The 20,209-nt window shown below is 32.8% G+C and overlaps 12 non-coding genes across 12 annotated transcripts; all 12 read left to right on the top strand.

The window, feature by feature from the left end:
* The first annotated feature begins 1,426 nt into the window (after positions 1-1,426).
* TRNAI-AAU (transfer RNA isoleucine (anticodon AAU)) lies at positions 1,427-1,500 on the top strand. The gene has a single exon. It is a non-coding gene; the product is annotated as a tRNA-Ile (tRNA).
* Positions 1,501-3,094: 1,594 nt separating this feature from the next.
* Positions 3,095-3,168, top strand: TRNAI-AAU (transfer RNA isoleucine (anticodon AAU)). Its single transcript has one exon. It is a non-coding gene; the product is annotated as a tRNA-Ile (tRNA).
* Positions 3,169-4,753: 1,585 nt separating this feature from the next.
* Positions 4,754-4,827, top strand: TRNAI-AAU (transfer RNA isoleucine (anticodon AAU)). The gene has a single exon. It is a non-coding gene; the product is annotated as a tRNA-Ile (tRNA).
* A 1,585-nt stretch (positions 4,828-6,412) lies between these two features.
* TRNAI-AAU (transfer RNA isoleucine (anticodon AAU)) lies at positions 6,413-6,486 on the top strand. Its single transcript has one exon. It is a non-coding gene; the product is annotated as a tRNA-Ile (tRNA).
* A 1,588-nt stretch (positions 6,487-8,074) lies between these two features.
* On the top strand, positions 8,075-8,148 carry TRNAI-AAU (transfer RNA isoleucine (anticodon AAU)). Its single transcript has one exon. It is a non-coding gene; the product is annotated as a tRNA-Ile (tRNA).
* Positions 8,149-9,737: 1,589 nt separating this feature from the next.
* TRNAI-AAU (transfer RNA isoleucine (anticodon AAU)) lies at positions 9,738-9,814 on the top strand. The gene has a single exon. It is a non-coding gene; the product is annotated as a tRNA-Ile (tRNA).
* A 1,588-nt stretch (positions 9,815-11,402) lies between these two features.
* Positions 11,403-11,476, top strand: TRNAI-AAU (transfer RNA isoleucine (anticodon AAU)). The gene has a single exon. It is a non-coding gene; the product is annotated as a tRNA-Ile (tRNA).
* Positions 11,477-13,064: 1,588 nt separating this feature from the next.
* TRNAI-AAU (transfer RNA isoleucine (anticodon AAU)) lies at positions 13,065-13,138 on the top strand. The gene has a single exon. It is a non-coding gene; the product is annotated as a tRNA-Ile (tRNA).
* A 1,591-nt stretch (positions 13,139-14,729) lies between these two features.
* Positions 14,730-14,803, top strand: TRNAI-AAU (transfer RNA isoleucine (anticodon AAU)). Its single transcript has one exon. It is a non-coding gene; the product is annotated as a tRNA-Ile (tRNA).
* Positions 14,804-16,396: 1,593 nt separating this feature from the next.
* On the top strand, positions 16,397-16,470 carry TRNAI-AAU (transfer RNA isoleucine (anticodon AAU)). The gene has a single exon. It is a non-coding gene; the product is annotated as a tRNA-Ile (tRNA).
* A 1,588-nt stretch (positions 16,471-18,058) lies between these two features.
* On the top strand, positions 18,059-18,132 carry TRNAI-AAU (transfer RNA isoleucine (anticodon AAU)). The gene has a single exon. It is a non-coding gene; the product is annotated as a tRNA-Ile (tRNA).
* Positions 18,133-19,723: 1,591 nt separating this feature from the next.
* On the top strand, positions 19,724-19,797 carry TRNAI-AAU (transfer RNA isoleucine (anticodon AAU)). Its single transcript has one exon. It is a non-coding gene; the product is annotated as a tRNA-Ile (tRNA).
* The last annotated feature ends 412 nt before the right edge of the window (positions 19,798-20,209 follow it).

The following is a 20,209-nucleotide window of genomic DNA, read 5'->3' as shown; positions in this document are numbered from 1 at the left end:
GACTTTTGTCTCAAATCAAGCAATATGGCATAACTAAGATATGCAAGGGCAAATTAATCAGTTATTATATTGCTGCTCAAACATAGAGGGCACTAGGTGTTACTAGAAGAAGAAGAAGAAGATATGTGCTCCCCTCTCATTAGTGCACACTGAAGTAAAAAAAATGGAGAATTTCTAAAGACCAGAGCACAAGTAATGGATCTCTGCATTCTTATTGCATCTTTTCTTATTTCCAAATATTTGACATACTTCTGATTTGATAAGTTTAAAAATGAGTTTAAACAAAGGACACCACTGAAGATGATGGAATTTATATGAATTTTAAATGAAGATTTGCAATACTCATACATTGAATGAAAATGGAGCTTTGAACAAAAGGAAAATAAACAATGTTAGCTCCCACGAGATATGAACTCAGATGACTAGATTCAAAGTCCAGGGTGCTAACAATTACACCATTCAACCCTCACCTGAGCAATGGCATCTACTGAAGTGCGCTCATCTTTTAAATGCAAAGAAAAGAAATTCAATACTTTATATATATTATTTCAAGTTTCTAATAAGCTCAGGGATGCAATAGGTATTATGTAGAATATTTGTCCAAACCCAATGATAATATATAAAAAGTAACCTATTTTTTAAAGGAGAAGATAGATACTAGAAACCTAAATGCCTAGGACCAATTTCAGTTGGAGCATCACCCCTTATGTTATCCTAGCATTGAATTGACAGTTTTTCTGTATTTCCATATTTGCATATCAGCCACTTACAATTGTTTCAAGCTTTATAACAGAGGACTGCCTTTTTTATAGACCAATGATGAAAGTCTCTTGTGAGTTAAGTCTGATAATGACATCACAATTTGTAAATTAAGCTATAGTATGATTACAGAGTGTAGACTGAATAAAAAGGGCTTTCCTATGGATTGAAGTTTGTATTTTCTTAAGATTTGCATTCCAAAATGGGCTAGCATTCTTTATTTCCAATGGGCACATTAAGCTACTTCCCCAATATATATTTTTTTTGTGTTAAAAGTTATTCATACACAACTTGGTAAAACATACTAAATTTAATACATAATGGATTACATCCTGGGATTATCTTTTTCAACAATCTGTAGATTTACAATTAAAAATTGTGTATTAGATTTTTTAGATTGATTTTGCTTAGATTTGCATATACTCCTAGTCTAAATTGTCTATTTTTATACTATTACTAGATGCCTTAATCTTTGTTATTATCCTATCTAATATTTATTTTTATTTTGTAATGTGGAAAGAAACTGGAGCATTTTTATGATACCCATGCTTCAAGTGACTCTATAGCTTAAGCTTTTTTTTGAAAAATGAAATGCTATAAAAACAAAATATGATCTGTGCTTTGAGGTACATTTGCCAGTTTTGTGTTTGCTTGCAGTAATATCTGTGGCCTGTTAGCTCAGTTGGTTAGAGCGTGGTGCTAATAACGCCAAGGTCACGGGTTCGATCCCCGTATGGGCCATTTGCTTTTCTTGATGGACAAGAACGGAATAAGCTCATTGGTGGAGTGCATGAATACTTAAAAACATCATAGACACATATATCACAAAATCTCTTCAAATACATATCAGAAGCCAGTGGGAGTGTCATCCTTTGGCTGATGAAGATTTTTCTCTACATGGCTCAGTGACTTTTGTCTCAAATCAAGCAATATGGCATAACTAAGATATGCAAGGGCAAATTAATCAGTTATTATATTGCTGCTCAAACATAGAGGGCACTAGGTGTTACTAGAAGAAGAAGAAGAAGAAGATATGTGCTCTCCTCTCATTAGTGCACACTGAAGTAAAAAAAATGGAGAATTTCTAAAGACCAGAGCACAAGTAATGGATCTCTGCATTCTTATTGCATCTTTTCTTATTTCCAAATATTTGACATACTTCTGATTTGATAAGTTTAAAAATGAGTTTAAACAAAAGACACCACTGAAGATGATGGAATTTATATGAATTTTAAATGAAGATTTGCAATACTCATACATTGAATGAAAATGGAGCTTTGAACAAAAGGAAAATAAACAATGTTAGCTCCCACGAGATATGAACTCAGATTACTAGATTCAAAGTCCAGGTTGCTAACAATTACATCATGGAACCCTCACCTGAGCAATGGCATCTACTGAAGTGCGCTCATCTTTTAAATGCAAAGAAAAGAAATTCAATACTTTATATATATTATTTCAAGTTTCTAATAAGCTCAGGGATGCAATAGGTATTATGTAGAATATTTGTCCAAACCCAATGATAATATATAAAAAGTAACCTATTTTTTTAAGGAGAAGATAGATACTAGAAACCTAAATGCCTAGGACCAATTTCAGTTGGAGCATCACCCCTTATGTTATCCTAGCATTGAATTGACAGTTTTTCTGTATTTCCATATTTGCATATCAGCCACTTACAATTGTTTCAAGCTTTATAACAGAGGACTGCCTTTTTTATAGACCAAGGATGAAAGTCTCTTGTGAGTTAAGTCTGATAATGACATCACAATTTGTAAATTAAGCTATAGTATGATTACAGAGTGTAGACTGAATAAAAAGTGCTTTCCTATGGATTGAAGTTTGTATTTTCTTAAGATTTGCATTCCAAAATGGGCTAGCATTCTTTATTTCCAATGGGCACATTGAGCTACTTCCCCAATATATATTTTTTTGTGTTAAAAGTTATTCATACACAACTTGGTAAAACATACTAAATTTAATACATAATGGTTTACATCCTGGGATTATCTTTTTCAACAATCTGTAAATTTACAATTAAAAATTGTGTATTAGATTTTTTAGATTGATTTTGCTTAGATTTGCATATACTCCTAGTCTAAATTGTCTATTTTTATACTATTACTAGATGCCTTAATCTTTGTTATTATCCTATCTAATATTTATTTTTATTTTGTAATGTGGAAAGAAACTGGAGCATTTTTATGATACCCATGCTTCAAGTGACTCTATGGCTTAAGCTTTTTTTTGAAAAATGAAACGCTATAAAAACAAAATATGATCTGTGCTTTGAGGTACATTTGCCAGTTTTGTGTTTGCTTGCAGTAACATCTGTGGCCGGTTAGCTCAGTTGGTTAGAGCGTGGTGCTAATAACGCCAAGGTCACGGGTTCGATCCCCGTATGGGCCATTTGCTTTTCTTGATGGACAAGAATGGAATAAGCTCATCGGTGGAGTGCATGAATACTTGAAAACATCATAGACACATATATCACAAAATCTCTTCAAATACATATCAGAAGCCAGTGGGAGTGTCATCCTTTGGCTGATGAAGATTTTTCTCTACTTGGCTCAGTGACTTTTGTCTCAAATCAAGCAATATGGCATAACTAAGATATGCAAGGGCAAATTAATCAGTTATTATATTGCTGCTCAAACATAGAGGGCACTAGGTGTTACTAGAAGAAGAAGAAGATATGTGCTCCCCTCTCATTAGTGCACACTGAAGTAAAAAAAATGGAGAATTTCTAAAGACCAGAGCACAAGTAATGGATCTCTGCATTCTTATTGCATCTTTTCTTATTTCCAAATATTTGACATACTTCTGATTTGCTAAGTTTAAAAATGAGTTTAAACAAAGGATACCACTGAAGACGATGGAATTTATATGAATTTTAAATGAAGATTTGCAATACTCATACATTGAATGAAAATGGAGCTTTGAACAAAAGGAAAATAAACAATGTTAGCTCCCACGAGATATGAACTCAGATTACTAGATTCAAAGTCCAGGGTGCTAACAATTACACCATGGAACCCTCACCTGAGCAATGGCATCTACTGAAGTGCGCTCATCTTTTAAATGCAAAGAAAAGAAATTCAATACTTTATATATATTATTTCAAGTTTCTAATAAGCTCAGGGATGCAATAGGTATTATGTAGAATATTTGTCCAAACCCAATGATAATATATAAAAAGTAACCTATTTTTTAAAGGAGAAGATAGATACTAGAAACCTAAATGCCTAGGACCAATTTCAGTTGGAGCATCACCCCTTATGTTATCCTAGCATTGAATTGACAGTTTTTCTGTGTTTCCATATTTGCATATCAGACACTTACAATTGTTTCAAGCTTTATAACAGAGGACTGCCTTTTTTATAGACCAAGGATGAAAGTCTCTTGTGAGTTAAGTCTGATAATGACATCACAATTTGTAAATTAAGCTATAGTATGATTACAGAGTGTAGACTGAATAAAAAGTGCTTTCCTATGGATTGAAGTTTGTATTTTCTTAAGCTTTGCATTCCAAAATGGGCTAGCATTCTTTATTTCCAATGGGCACATTAAGCTACTTCCCCAATATATATTTTTTGTGTTAAAAGTTATTCATACACAACTTGGTAAAACATACTAAATTTAATACATAATGGATTACATCCTGATTATCTTTTTCAACAATCTGTAAATTTACAATTAAAAATTGTGTATTAGATTTTTTAGATTGATTTTGCTTAGATTTGCATATACTCCTTGTCTAAATTGTCTATTTTTATACTATTAGTAGATGCCTTAATCTTTGTTATTATCCTATCTAATATTTATTTTTATTTTGTAATGTGGAAAGAAACTGGAGCATTTTTATGATACCCATGCTTCAAGTGACTCTATGGCTTAAGCTTTTTTTTGAAAAATGAAATGCTATAAAAACAAAATATGATCTGTGCTTTGAGGTACATTTGCCAGTTTTGTGTTTGCTTGCAGTGACATCCGTGGCTGGTTAGCTCAGTTGGTTAGAGCGTGGTGCTAATAACGCCAAGGTCACGGGTTCGATCCCCGTATGGGCCATTTGCTTTTCTTGATGGACAAGAATGGAATAAGCTCATCGGTGGAGTGCATGAATACTTGAAAACATCATAGACACATATATCACAAAATCTCTTCAAATACATATCAGAAGCCAGTGGGAGTGTCATCCTTTGGCTGATGAAGATTTTTCTCTACTTGGCTCAGTGACTTTTGTCTCAAATCAAGCAATATGGCATAACTAAGATATGCAAGGGCAAATTAATCAGTTATTATATTGCTGCTCAAACATAGAGGGCACTAGGTGTTACTAGAAGAAGAAGAAGATATGTGCTCCCCTCTCATTAGTGCACACTGAAGTAAAAAAAATGGAGAATTTCTAAAGACCAGAGCACAAGTAATGGATCTCTGCATTCTTATTGCATCTTTTCTTATTTCCAAATATTTGACATACTTCTGATTTGCTAAGTTTAAAAATGAGTTTAAACAAAGGATACCACTGAAGACGATGGAATTTATATGAATTTTAAATGAAGATTTGCAATACTCATACATTGAATGAAAATGGAGCTTTGAACAAAAGGAAAATAAACAATGTTAGCTCCCACGAGATATGAACTCAGATTACTAGATTCAAAGTCCAGGGTGCTAACAATTACACCATGGAACCCTCACCTGAGCAATGGCATCTACTGAAGTGCGCTCATCTTTTAAATGCAAAGAAAAGAAATTCAATACTTTATATATATTATTTCAAGTTTCTAATAAGCTCAGGGATGCAATAGGTATTATGTAGAATATTTGTCCAAACCCAATGATAATATATAAAAAGTAACCTATTTTTTAAAGGAGAAGATAGATACTAGAAACCTAAATGCCTAGGACCAATTTCAGTTGGAGCATCACCCCTTATGTTATCCTAGCATTGAATTGACAGTTTTTCTGTGTTTCCATATTTGCATAACAGCCACTTACAATTGTTTCAAGCTTTATAACAGAGGACTGCCTTTTTTATAGACCAAGGATGAAAGTCTCTTGTGAGTTAAGTCTGATAATGACATCACAATTTGTAAATTAAGCTATAGTATGATTACAGAGTGTAGACTGAATAAAAAGTGCTTTCCTATGGATTGAAGTTTGTATTTTCTTAAGCTTTGCATTCCAAAATGGGCTAGCATTATTTATTTCCAATGGGCACATTAAGCTACTTCCCCAATATATATTTTTTGTGTTAAAAGTTATTCATACACAACTTGGTAAAACATACTAAATTTAATACATAATGGATTACATCCTGATTATCTTTTTCAACAATCTGTAAATTTACAATTAAAAATTGTGTATTAGATTTTTTAGATTGATTTTGCTTAGATTTGCATATACTCCTTGTCTAAATTGTCTATTTTTATACTATTAGTAGATGCCTTAATCTTTGTTATTATCCTATCTAATATTTATTTTTATTTTGTAATGTGGAAAGAAACTGGAGCATTTTTATGATACCCATGCTTCAAGTGACTCTATGGCTTAAGCTTTTTTTTGAAAAATGAAATGCTATAAAAACAAAATATGATCTGTGCTTTGAGGTACATTTGCCAGTTTTGTGTTTGCTTGCAGTGATATTTGTGGCTGGTTAGCTCAGTTGGTTAGAGCGTGGTGCTAATAACGCCAAGGTCACGGGTTCGATCCCCGTATGGGCCATTTGCTTTTCTTGATGGACAAGAATGGAATAAGCTCATCGGTGGAGTGCATGAATACTTGAAAACATCATAGACACATATATCACAAAATCTCTTCAAATACATATCAGAAGCCAGTGGGAGTGTCATCCTTTGGCTGATGAAGATTTTTCTCTACTTGGCTCAGTGACTTTTGTCTCAAATCAAGCAATATGGCATAACTAAGATATGCAAGGGCAAATTAATCAGTTATTATATTGCTGCTCAAACATAGAGGGCACTAGGTGTTACTAGAAGAAGAAGAAGATATGTGCTCCCCTCTCATTAGTGCACACTGAAGTAAAAAAAATGGAGAATTTCTAAAGACCAGAGCACAAGTAATGGATCTCTGCATTCTTATTGCATCTTTTCTTATTTCCAAATATTTGACATACTTCTGATTTGATAAGTTTAAAAATGAGTTTAAACAAAGGACACCACTGAAGATGATGGAATTTATATGAATTTTAAATGAAGATTTGCAATACTCATACATTGAATGAAAATGGAGCTTTGAACAAAAGGAAAATAAACAATGTTAGCTCCCACGAGATATGAACTCAGATGACTAGATTCAAAGTCCAGGGTGCTAACAATTACACCATGGAACCCTCACCTGAGCAATGGCATCTACTGAAGTGCGCTCATCTTTTAAATGCAAAGAAAAGAAATTCAATACTTTATATATATTATTTCAAGTTTCTAATAAGCTCAGGGATGCAATAGGTATTATGTAGAATATTTGTCCAAAACCAATGATAATATATAAAAAGTAACCTATTTTTTAAAGGAGAAGATAGATACTAGAAACCTAAATGCCTAGGACCAATTTCAGTTGGAGCATCACCCCTTATGTAATCCTAGCATTGAATTGACAGTTTTTCTGTATTTCCATATTTGCATATCAGCCACTTACAATTGTTTCAAGCTTTATAACAGAGGACTGCCTTTTTTATAGACCAAGGATGAAAGTCTCTCGTGAGTTAAATCTGATAATGACATCACAATTTGTAAATTAAGCTATAGTATGATTACAGAGTGTAGACTGAATAAAAAGTGCTTTCCTATGGATTGAAGTTTGTATTTTCTTAAGCTTTGCATTCCAAAATGGGCTAGCATTCTTTATTTCCAATGGGCACATTGAGCTACTTCCCCAAAATATATTTTTTTGTGTTAAAAGTTATTCATACACAACTTGGTAAAACATACTAAATTTAATACATAATGGATTACATCCTGGGATTATCTTTTTCAACAATCTGTAAATTTACAATTAAAAATTGTGTATTAGATTTTTTAGATTGATTTTGCTTAGATTTGCATATACTCCTTGTCTAAATTGTCTATTTTTATACTATTAGTTGATGCCTTAATCTTTGTTATTATCCTATCTAATATTTATTTTTATTTTGTAATGTGGATAGAAACTGGAGCATTTTTATGATACCCATGCTTCAAGTGACTCTATGGCTTAAGCTTTTTTTTGAAAAATGAAATGCTATAAAAACAAAATATGATCTGTGCTTTGAGGTATATTTGCCAGTTTTGTGTTTGCTTGCAGTAATATCTGTGGCCTATTAGCTCAGTTGGTTAGAGCGTGGTGCTAATAATGCCAAGGTCACGGGTTCGATCCCCGTATGGGCCATTTGCTTTTCTTGATGGACAAGAACGGAATAAGCTCATTGGTGGAGTGCATGAATACTTAAAAACATCATAGACACATATATCACAAAATCTCTTCAAATACATATCAGAAGCCAGTGGGAGTGTCATCCTTTGGCTGATGAAGATTTTTCTCTACATGGCTCAGTGACTTTTGTCTCAAATCAAGCAATATGGCATAACTAAGATATGCAAGGGCAAATTAATCAGTTATTATATTGCTGCTCAAACATAGAGGGCACTAGGTGTTACTAGAAGAAGAAGAAGAAGATATGTGCTCCCCTCTCATTAGTGCACACTGAAGTAAAAAAAATGGAGAATTTCTAAAGACCAGAGCACAAGTAATGGATCTCTGCATTCTTATTGCATCTTTTCTTATTTCCAAATATTTGACATACTTCTGATTTGATAAGTTTAAAAATGAGTTTAAACAAAGGACACCACTGAAGATGATGGAATTTATATGAATTTTAAATGAAGATTTGCAATACTCATTCATTGAATGAAAATGGAGCTTTGAACAAAAGGAAAATAAACAATGTTAGCTCCCACGAGATATGAACTCAGATGACTAGATTCAAAGTCCAGGGTGCTAACAATTACACCATGGAACCCTCACCTGAGCAATGGCATCTACTGAAGTGCGCTCATCTTTTAAATGCAAAGAAAAGAAATTCAATACTTTATATATATTATTTCAAGTTTCTAATAAGCTCAGGGATGCAATAGGTATTATGTAGAATATTTGTCCAAACCCAATGATAATATATAAAAAGTAACCTATTTTTTAAAGGAGAAGATAGATACTAGAAACCAAAATGCCTAGGACCAATTTCAGTTGGAGCATCACCCCTTATGTTATCCTAGCATTGAATTGACAGTTTTTCTGTATTTCCATATTTGCATATCAGCCACTTACAATTGTTTCAAGCTTTATAACAGAGGACTGCCTTTTTTATAGACCAAGGATGAAAGTCTCTTGTGAGTTAAGTCTGATAATGACATCACAATTTGTAAATTAAGCTATAGTATGATTACAGAGTGTAGACTGAATAAAAAGTGCTTTCCTATGGATTGAAGTTTGTATTTTCTTAAGCTTTGCATTCCAAAATGGGCTAGCATTCTTTATTTCCAATGGGCACATTAAGCTACTTCCCCCAATATATATTTTTTTGTGTTAAAAGTTATTCATACACAACTTGGTAAAACATACTAAATTTAATACATAATGGATTACATCCTGTGATTATCTTTTTCAACAATCTGTAAATTTACAATTAAAAATTGTGTATTAGATTTTTTAGATTGATTTTGCTTAGATTTGCATATACTCCTTGTCTAAATTGTCTATTTTTATACAATTAGTAGATGCCTTAATCTTTGTTATTATCCTATCTAATATTTATTTTTATTTTGTAATGTGGAAAGAAACTGGAGCATTTTTATGATACCCATGCTTCAAGTGACTCTATGGCTTAAGCTTTTTTTTGAAAAATGAAATGCTATAAAAACAAAATATGATCTGTGCTTTGAGGTACATTTGCCAGTTTTGTGTTTGCTTGCAGTAATATATGCGGCTGGTTAGCTCAGTTGGTTAGAGCGTGGTGCTAATAACGCCAAGGTCACGGGTTCGATCCCCGTTTGGGTAATTTTCTTTTCTTGATGGACAAGAATGGAATAAGCTCATTGGTGGAGTGCATGAATACTTAAAAACATCATAGACACATATATCACAAAATCTCTTCAAAAACATATCAGAAGCCAGTGGGAGTGTCATCCTTTGGCTGATGAAGATTTTTCTCTACCTGGCTCAGTGACTTTTGTCTCAAATCAAGCAATATGGCATAACTAAGATATGCAAGGGCAAATTAATCAGTTATTATATTGCTGCTCAAACATAGAGGGCACTAGGTGTTACTAGAAGAAGAAGAAGATATGTGCTCCCCTCTCATTAGTGCACACTGAAGTAAAAAAAAATGGAGAATTTCTAAAGATCAGAGCACAAGTAATGTATCTCTGCATTCTTATTGCATCTTTTCTTATTTCCAAATATTTGACATACTTCAGATTTGATAAGTTTAAAAATGAGTTTAAACAAAGGACACCACTGAAGATGATGGAATTTATATGAATTTTAAATGAAGATTTGCAATATTCATACATTGAATGAAAATGGAGCTATGAACAAAAGGAAAATAAACAATGTTAGATCCCACGAGATATGAACTCAGATTACTAGATTCAAAGTCCAGGGTGCTAACAATTACACCATGGAACCCTCACCTGAGCAATGGCATCTACTGAAGTGCGCTCATCTTTTAAATGCAAGAAAAGAAATTCAATACTTTATATATATTATTTCAAGTTTCTAATAAGCTCAGGGATGCAATAGGTATTATGTAGAATATTTGTCCAAAACCAATGATAATATATAAAAAGTAACCTATTTTTTAAAGGAGAAGATAGATACTAGAAACCTAAATGCCTAGGACCAATTTCAGTTGGAGCATCACCCCTTATGTTATCCTAGCATTGAATTGACAGTTTTTCTGTATTTCCATATTTGCATATCAGCCACTTACAATTGTTTCAAGCTTTATAACAGAGGACTGCCTTTTTTATAGACCAAGGATGAAAGTCTCTTGTGAGTTAAGTCTGATAATGACATCACAATTTGTAAATTAAGCTATAGTATGGTTACAGAGTGAAGACTGAATAAAAAGTGCTTTCCTATGGATTGAAGTTTGTATTTTCTTAAGCTGTGCATTCCAAAATGGGCTAGCATTCTTTATTTCCAATGGGCACATTAAGCTACTTCCCCAATATATATTTTTTTGTGTTAAAAGTTATTCATACACAACTTGGTAAAACATACTAAATTTAATACATAATGGATTACATCCTGGGATTATCTTTTTCAACAATCTGTAAATTTACAATTAAAAATTGTGTATTAGATTTTTTAGATTGATTTTGCTTAGATTTGCATATACTCCTAGTCTAAATTGTCTATTTGTATACTATTACTAGATGCCTTAATCTTTGTTATTATCCTATCTAATATTTATTTTTATTTTGTAATGTGGAAAGAAACTGGAGCATTTTTATGATACCCATGCTTCAAGTGACTCTATGGCTTAAGCTTTTTTTTGAAAAATGAAATGCTATAAAAACAAAATATGATCTGTGCTTTGAGGTACATTTGCCAGTTTTGTGTTTGCTGGCAGTAATATCTGTGGCCTGTTAGCTCAGTTGGTTAGAGTGTGGTGCTAATAATGCCAAGGTCACGTGTTCGATCCCCGTATGGGCCATTTGCTTTTCTTGATGGACAAGAATGGAATAAGCTCATCGGTGGAGTGCATGAATACTTGAAAACATCATAGACACATATATCACAAAATCTCTTCAAATACATATCAGAAGCCAGTGGGAGTGTCATCCTTTGGCTGATGAAGATTTTTCTCTACATGGCTCAGTGACTTTTGTCTCAAATCAAGCAATATGGCATAACTAAGATATGCAAGGGCAAATTAATCAGTTATTATATTGCTGCTCGAACATAGAGGGCACTAGGTGTTACTAGAAGAAGAAGAAGATATGTGCTCCCCTCTCATTAGTGCACACTGAAGTAAAAAAAATGGAGAATTTCTAAAGACCAGAGCACAAGTAATGGATCTCTGCATTCTTATTGCATCTTTTCTTATTTCCAAATATTTGACATACTTCTGATTTGATAAGTTTAAAAATGAGTTTAAACAAAGGACACCACTGAAGATGATGGAATTTATATGAATTTTAAATGAAGATTTGCAATACTCATACATTGAATGAAAATGGAGCTTTGAACAAAAGGAAAATAAACAATGTTAGCTCCCACGAGATATGAACTCAGATGACTAGATTCAAAGTCCAGGGTGCTAACAATTACACCATGGAACCCTCACCTGAGCAATGGCATCTACTGAAGTGCGCTCATCTTTTAAATGCAAAGAAAAGAAATTCAATACTTTATATATATTATTTCAAGTTTCTAATAAGCTCAGGGATGCAATAGGTATTATGTAGAATATTTGTCCAAAACCAATGATAATATATAAAAAGTAACCTATTTTTTAAAGGAGAAGATAGATACTAGAAACCTAAATGCCTAGGACCAATTTCAGTTGGAGCATCACCCCTTATGTTATCCTAGCATTGAATTGACAGTTTTTCTGTATTTCCATATTTGCATATCAGCCACTTACAAATGTTTCAAGCTTTATAACAGAGGACTGCCTTTTTTATAGACCAAGGATGAAAGTCTCTTGTGAGTTAAATCTGATAATGACATCACAATTTGTAAATTAAGCTATAGTATGATTACAGAGTGTAGACTGAATAAAAAGCGCTTTCCTATGGATTGAAGTTTGTATTTTCTTAAGCTTTGCATTCCAAAATGGGCTAGCATTCTTTATTTCCAATGGGCACATTAAGCTACTTCCCCAATATATATTTTTTTGTGTTAAAAGTTATTCATACACAACTTGGTAAAACATACTAAATTTAATACATAATGGATTACATCCTGGGATTATCTTTTTCAACAATCTGTAAATTTACAATTAAAAATTGTGTATTAGATTTTTTAGATTGATTTTGCTTCGATTTGCATATACTCCTTGTCTAAATTGTCTATTTTTATACTATTAGTTGATTCCTTAATCTTTGTTATTATCCTATCTAATATTTATTTTTATTTTGTAATGTGGATAGAAACTGGAGCATTTTTATGATACCCATGCTTCAAGTGACTCTATGGCTTAAGCTTTTTTTTGAAAAATGAAATGCTATAAAAACAAAATATGATCTGTGCTTTGAGGTACATTTGCCAGTTTTGTGTTTGCTTGCAGTAATATCTGTGGCCTGTTAGCTCAGTTGGTTAGAGCGTGGTGCTAATAACGCCAAGGTCACGGGTTCGATCCCCGTATGGGCCATTTGCTTTTCTTGATGGACAAGAACGGAATAAGCTCATTGGTGGAGTGCATGAATACTTGAAAACATCATAGACACATATATCACAAAATCTCTTCAAATACATATCAGAAGCCAGTGGGAGTGTCATCCTTTGGCTGATGAAGATTTTTCTCTACATGGCTCAGTGACTTTTGTCTCAAATCAAGCAATATGGCATAACTAAGATATGCAAGGGCAAATTAATCAGTTATTATATTGCTGCTCAAACATAGAGGGCACTAGGTGTTACTAGAAGAAGAAGAAGAAATGTGCTCCCCTCTCATTAGTGCACACTGAAGTAAAAAAAAATGGAGAATTTCTAAAGACCAGAGCACAAGTAATGGATCTCTGCATTCTTATTGCATCTTTTCTTATTTCCAAATATTTGACATACTTCTGATTTGATAAGTTTAAAAATGAGTTTAAACAAAGGACACCACTGAAGATGATGGAATTTATATGAATTTTAAATGAAGATTTGCAATACTCATACATTGAATGAAAATGGAGCTTTGAACAAAAGGAAAAAAAAACAATGTTAGCTCCCACGAGATATGAACTCAGATTACTAGATTCAAAGTCCAGGTTGCTAACAATTACACCATGGAACCCTCACCTGAGCAATGGCATCTACTGAAGTGCGCTCATCTTTTAAATGCAAAGAAAAGAAATTCAATACTTTATATATATTATTTCAAGTTTCTAATAAGCTCAGGGATGCAATAGGTATTATGTAGAATATTTGTCCAAACCCAATGATAATATATAAAAAGTAACCTATTTTTTAAAGGAGAAGATAGATACTAGAAACCTAAATGCCTAGGACCAATTTCAGTTGGAGCATCACCCCTTATGTTATCCTAGCATTGAATTGACAGTTTTTCTGTATTTCCATATTTGCATATCAGCCACTTACAATTGTTTCAAGCTTTATAACAGAGGACTGCCTTTTTTATAGACCAAGGATGAAAGTCTCTTGTGAGTTAAGTCTGATAATGACATCACAATTTGTAAATTAAGCTATAGTATGATTACAGAGTGTAGACTGAATAAAAAGTGCTTTCCTATGGATTGAAGTTTGTATTTTCTTAAGCTTTGCATTCCAAAATGGGCTAGCATTCTTTATTTCCAATGGGCACATTAAGCTACTAGCCCCAATATATATTTTTTTGTGTTAAAAGTTATTCATACACAACTTGGTAAAACATACTAAATTTAATACATAATGGATTACATCCTGGGATTATCTTTTTCAACAATCTGTAAATTTACAATTAAAAATTGTGTATTAGATTTTTTAGATTGATTTTGCTTAGATTTGCATATACTCCTAGTCTAAATTGTCTATTTTTATACTATTACTAGATGCCTTAATATTTGTTATTATCCTATCTAATATTTATTTTTATTTTGTAATGTGGAAAGAAACTGGAGCATTTTTATGATACCCATGCTTCAAGTGACTCTATGGCTTCAGCTTTTTTTTGAAAAATGAAATGCTGTAAAAACAAAATATGATCTGTGCTTTGAGGTACATTTGCCAGTTTTGTGTATGCTGGCAGTAATATCTGTGGCCTGTTAGCTCGGTTGGTTAGAGTGTGGTGCTAATAACGCCAAGGTCACGGGTTCGATCCCCGTATGGGCCATTTGCTTTTCTTGATGGACAAGAATGGAATAAGCTCATCGGTGAAGTGCATGAATACTTGAAAACATCATAGACACATATATCACAAAATCTCTTCAAATACATATCAGAAGCCAGTGGGAGTGTCATCCTTTGGCTGATGAAGATTTTTCTCTACATGGCTCAGTGACTTTTGTCTCAAATCAAGCAATATGGCATAACTAAGATATGCAAGGGCAAATTAATCAGTTATTATATTGCTGCTCAAACATAGAGGGCACTAGGTGTTACTAGAAGAAGAAGAAGAAGAAGATATGTGCTCCCCTCTCATTAGTGCACACTGAAGTAAAAAAAATGGAGAATTTCTAAAGACCAGAGCACAAGTAATGGATCTCTGCATTCTTATTGCATCTTTTCTTATTTCCAAATATTTGACATACTTCTGATTTGATAAGTTTAAAAATGAGTTTAAACAAAGGACACCACTGAAGATGATGGAATTTATATGAATTTTAAATGAAGATTTGCAATACTCATTCATTGAATGAAAATGGAGCTTTGAACAAAAGGAAAATAAACAATGTTAGCTCCCACGAGATATGAACTCAGATGACTAGATTCAAAGTCCAGGGTGCTAACAATTACACCATGGAACCCTCACCTGAGCAATGGCATCTACTGAAGTGCGCTCATCTTTTAAATGCAAAGAAAAGAAATTCAATACTTTATATATATTATTTCAAGTTTCTAATAAGCTCAGGGATGCAATAGGTATTATGTAGAATATTTGTCCAAACCCAATGATAATATATAAAAAGTAACCTATTTTTTAAAGGAGAAGATAGATACTAGAAACCTAAATGCCTAGGACCAATTTCAGTTGGAGCATCACCCCTTATGTTATCCTAGCATTGAATTGACAGTTTTTCTGTATTTCCATATTTGCATATCAGCCACTTACAATTGTTTCAAGCTTTATAACAGAGGACTGCCTTTTTTATAGACCAAGGATGAAAGTCTCTTGTGAGTTAAGTCTGATAATGACATCACAATTTGTAAATTAAGCTATAGTATGATTACAGAGTGTAGACTGAATAAAAAGTGCTTTCCTATGGATTGAATTTGTATTTTCTTAAGCTTTGCATTCCAAAATGGGCTAGCATTCTTTATTTCCAATGGGCACATTAAGCTAATTCCCCAATATATATTTTTTTGTGTTAAAAGTTATTCATACACAACTTGGTAAAACATACTAAATTTAATACATAATGGATTACATCCTGGGATTATCTTTTTCAACAATCTGTAAATTTACAATTAAAAATTGTGTATTAAATTTTTTAGATTGATTTTGCTTAGATTTGCATATACTCCTTGTCTAAATTGTCTATTTTTATACTATTACTAGATGCCTTAATCGGTGTTATTATCCTATCTAATATTTATTTTTATTTTGTAATGTGGAAAAAAACTGGAGCATTTTTATGATACCCATGCTTCAAGTGACTCTATGGCTTAAGCTTTTTTTTGAAAAATGAAATGCTATAAAAACAAAATATGATCTGTGCTTTGAGGTACATTTGCCAGTTTTGTGTTTGCTGGCAGTAATATCTGTGGCCTGTTAGCTCAGTTGGTTAGAGTGTGGTGCTAATAATGCCAAGGTCACGTGTTCGATCCCCGTATGGGCCATTTGCTTTTCTTGATGGACAAGAATGGAATAAGCTCATCGGTGGAGTGCATGAATACTTGAAAACATCATAGACACATATATCACAAAATCTCTTCAAATACATATCAGAAGCCAGTGGGAGTGTCATCCTTTGGCTGATGAAGATTTTTCTCTACATGGCTCAGTGACTTTTGTCTCAAATCAAGCAATATGGCATAACTAAGATATGCAAGGGCAAATTAATCAGTTATTATATTGCTGCTCAAACATAGAGGGCACTAGGTGTTACTAGAAGAAGAAGAAGATATGTGCTCCCCTCTCATTAGTGCACACTGAAGTAAAAAAAATGGAGAATTTCTAAAGACCAGAGCACAAGTAATGGATCTCTGCATTCTTATTGCATCTTTTCTTATTTCCAAATATTTGACATACTTCTGATTTGATAAGTTTAAAAATGAGTTTAAACAAAGGACACCACTGAAGATGATGGAATTTATATGAATTTTAAATGAAGATTTGCAATACTCATACATTGAATGAAAATGGAGCTTTGAACAAAAGGAAAATAAACAATGTTAGCTCCCACGAGATATGAACTCAGATGACTAGATTCAAAGTCCAGGGTGCTAACAATTACACCATGGAACCCTCACCTGAGCAATGGCATCTACTGAAGTGCGCTCATCTTTTAAATGCAAAGAAAAGAAATTCAATACTTTATATATATTATTTCAAGTTTCTAATAAGCTCAGGGATGCAATAGGTATTATGTAGAATATTTGTCCAAAACCAATGATAATATATAAAAAGTAACCTATTTTTTAAAGGAGAAGATAGATACTAGAAACCTAAATGCCTAGGACCAATTTCAGTTGGAGCATCACCCCTTATGTTATCCTAGCATTGAATTGACAGTTTTTCTGTATTTCCATATTTGCATATCAGCCACTTACAAATGTTTCAAGCTTTATAACAGAGGACTGCCTTTTTTATAGACCAAGGATGAAAGTCTCTTGTGAGTTAAATCTGATAATGACATCACAATTTGTAAATTAAGCTATAGTATGATTACAGAGTGTAGACTGAATAAAAAGTGCTTTCCTATGGATTGAAGTTTGTATTTTCTTAAGCTTTGCATTCCAAAATGGGCTAGCATTCTTTATTTCCAATGGGCACATTAAGCTACTTCCCCAATATATATTTTTTTGTGTTAAAAGTTATTCATACACAACTTGGTAAAACATACTAAATTTAATACATAATGGATTACATCCTGGGATTATCTTTTTCAACAATCTGTAAATTTACAATTAAAAATTGTGTATTAGATTTTTTAGATTGATTTTGCTTAGATTTGCATATACTCCTTGTCTAAATTGTCTATTTTTATACTATTAGTTGATGCCTTAATCTTTGTTATTATCCTATCTAATATTTATTTTTATTTTGTAATGTGGATAGAAACTGGAGCATTTTTATGATACCCATGCTTCAAGTGACTCTATGGCTTAAGCTTTTTTTTGAAAAATGAAATGCTATAAAAACAAAATATGATCTGTGCTTTGAGGTACATTTGCCAGTTTTGTGTTTGCTTGCAGTAATATCTGTGGCCTGTTAGCTCAGTTGGTTAGAGCGTGGTGCTAATAACGCCAAGGTCACGGGTTCGATCCCCGTATGGGCCATTTGCTTTTCTTGATGGACAAGAACGGAATAAGCTCATTGGTGGAGTGCATGAATACTTGAAAACATCATAGACACATATATCACAAAATCTCTTCAAATACATATCAGAAGCCAGTGGGAGTGTCATCCTTTGGCTGATGAAGATTTTTCTCTACATGGCTCAGTGACTTTTGTCTCAAATCAAGCAATATGGCATAACTAAGATATGCAAGGGCAAATTAATCAGTTATTATATTGCTGCTCAAACATAGAGGGCACTAGGTGTTACTAGAAGAAGAAGAAGATATGTGCTCCCCTCTCATTAGTGCACACTGAAGTAAAAAAAAATGGAGAATTTCTAAAGACCAGAGCACAAGTAATGGATCTCTGCATTCTTATTGCATCTTTTCTTATTTCCAAATATTTGACATACTTCTGATTTGATAAGTTTAAAAATGAGTTTAAACAAAGGACACCACTGAAGATGATGGAATTTATATGAATTTTAAATGAAGATTTGCAATACTCATACATTGAATGAAAATGGAGCTTTGAACAAAAGGAAAAAAAAACAATGTTAGCTCCCACGAGATATGAACTCAGATTACTAGATTCAAAGTCCAGGTTGCTAACAATTACACCATGGAACCCTCACCTGAGCAATGGCATCTACTGAAGTGCACTCATCTTTTAAATGCAAAGAAAAGAAATTCAATACTTTATATATATTATTTCAAGTTTCTAATAAGCTCAGGGATGCAATAGGTATTATGTAGAATATTTGTCCAAACCCAATGATAATATATAAAAAGTAACCTATTTTTTAAAGGAGAAGATAGATACTAGAAACCTAAATGCCTAGGACCAATTTCAGTTGGAGCATCACCCCTTATGTTATCCTAGCATTGAATTGACTGTTTTTCTGTATTTCCATATTTGCATATCAGCCACTTACAATTGTTTCAAGCTTTATAACAGAGGACTGCCTTTTTTATAGACCAATGATGAAAGTCTCTTGTGAGTTAAGTCTGATAATGACATCACAATTTGTAAATTAAGCTATAGTATGATTACAGAGTGTAGACTGAATAAAAAGTGCTTTCCTATGGATTGAAGTTTGTATTTTCTTAAGATTTGCATTCCAAAATGGGCTAGCATTCTTTATTTCCAATGGGCACATTAAGCTACTTCCCCAATATATATTTTTTTGTGTTAAAAGTTATTCATACACAACTTGGTAAAACATACTAAATTTAATACATAATGGATTACATCCTGGGATTATCTTTTTCAACAATCTGTAAATTTACAATTAAAAATTGTGTATTAGATTTTTTTAGATTGATTTTGCTTAGATTTGCATATACTCCTAGTCTAAATTGTCTATTTTTATACTATTACGAGATGCCTTAATCTTTGTTATTATCCTATCTAATATTTATTTTTATTTTGTAATGTGGAAAGAAACTGGAGCATTTTTATGATACCCATGCTTCAAGTGACTCTATGGCTTAAGATTTTTTTTGAAAAATGAAATGCTATAAAAACAAAATATGATCTGTGCTTTGAGGTACATTTGCCAGTTTTGTGTTTGCTGGCAGTAATATCTGTGGCCTGTTAGCTCAGTTGGTTAGAGTGTGGTGCTAATAATGCCAAGGTCACGTGTTCGATCCCCGTATGGGCCATTTGCTTTTCTTGATGGACAAGAATGGAATAAGCTCATCGGTGGAGTGCATGAATACTTGAAAACATCATAGACACATATATCACAAAATCTCTTCAAATACATATCAGAAGCCAGTGGGAGTGTCATCCTTTGGCTGATGAAGATTTTTCTCTACATGGCTCAGTGACTTTTGTCTCAAATCAAGCAATATGGCATAACTAAGATATGCAAGGGCAAATTAATCAGTTATTATATTGCTGCTCAAACATAGAGGGCACTAGGTGTTACTAGAAGAAGAAGATATGTGCTCCCCTCTCATTAGTACACACTGAAGTAAAAAAAATGGAGAATTTCTAAAGACCAGAGCACAAGTAATGGATCTCTGCATTCTTATTGCATCTTTTCTTATTTCCAAATATTTGACATACTTC

The sequence above is a fragment of the Pseudophryne corroboree genome, chromosome 11, assembly GCF_028390025.1.
Source record: "Pseudophryne corroboree isolate aPseCor3 chromosome 11, aPseCor3.hap2, whole genome shotgun sequence".
In the NCBI taxonomy this organism is placed as follows: domain Eukaryota; kingdom Metazoa; phylum Chordata; class Amphibia; order Anura; family Myobatrachidae; genus Pseudophryne; species Pseudophryne corroboree.
This window is presented reverse-complemented; position numbering and strand designations above follow the sequence as displayed.